Source organism: Myxine glutinosa, chromosome 5 (genome assembly GCF_964187855.1).
Source record: "Myxine glutinosa chromosome 5, kmMyxGlut1.1, whole genome shotgun sequence".
NCBI classification, from domain to species: Eukaryota; Metazoa; Chordata; class Myxini; order Myxiniformes; family Myxinidae; genus Myxine; species Myxine glutinosa.
Genome location: NC_136265.1, coordinates 23,338,504 through 23,339,293, shown reverse-complemented (window position 1 = coordinate 23,339,293; position 790 = coordinate 23,338,504).

Here is a 790-nt window from a genome sequence, read left to right as displayed (position 1 = left end):
GAGTGACCCATCATGGTGGCCTCAGCGTTCAACATTGTGAGTTAAAAAGCAATTTGAAATATAGTACTGCATGAAGTTACAATATAAACAATGAAAACACCAAGTTTCGCGATTAAAAAACAAACAATCAAAATAACAAAGTACAACATTAATATTCTATAACTTCACGGACATGATCCACATTATTGGTGGGAAAATCACTGTTTTATGTGTCAGTTGGTCTTTTTGTGATTAATGTTAGCTCTTACACCAGCCTCGATCTTGTAATCTTTGTATACAAAAAAAAAAATTTGGATTCAAGTGTGGACAGAAAGGTGTTATTGTATTCAAATGTGGACCGGAAGGTGTTATTGTATTCAAATGTGGACCGGAAGGTGTTATTGTATTCAAATGTGGACCGGAAAGTGTTCTTATATTAAAATGTGTTTGAGTAGGTGTTATTGTATTCAAATGTGGACCACAAGGCGTTATTGTATTCAAATGTGGACCGGAAAGTGTTCTTATATTAAAATGTGCACGAGTAGGTGTTATTGTATTCAAATGTGCACCAGAAGGCGTTATTGTATTCAAATGTGGACCGGAAAGTGTTCTTATATTTAAATGTGCATGAGTAGGTGTTATTGTATTCAAATGTGCACCAGAAGGTGTTATTGTATTCAAATGTGGACCGGAAAGTGTTCTTATATTTAAATGTGCATGAGTAGGTGTTATTGTATTCAAATGTGGACCAGAAGGTGTTATTGTATTCAAATGTGGACCACAAGGTGTTATTGTATATGACTGGAGATGA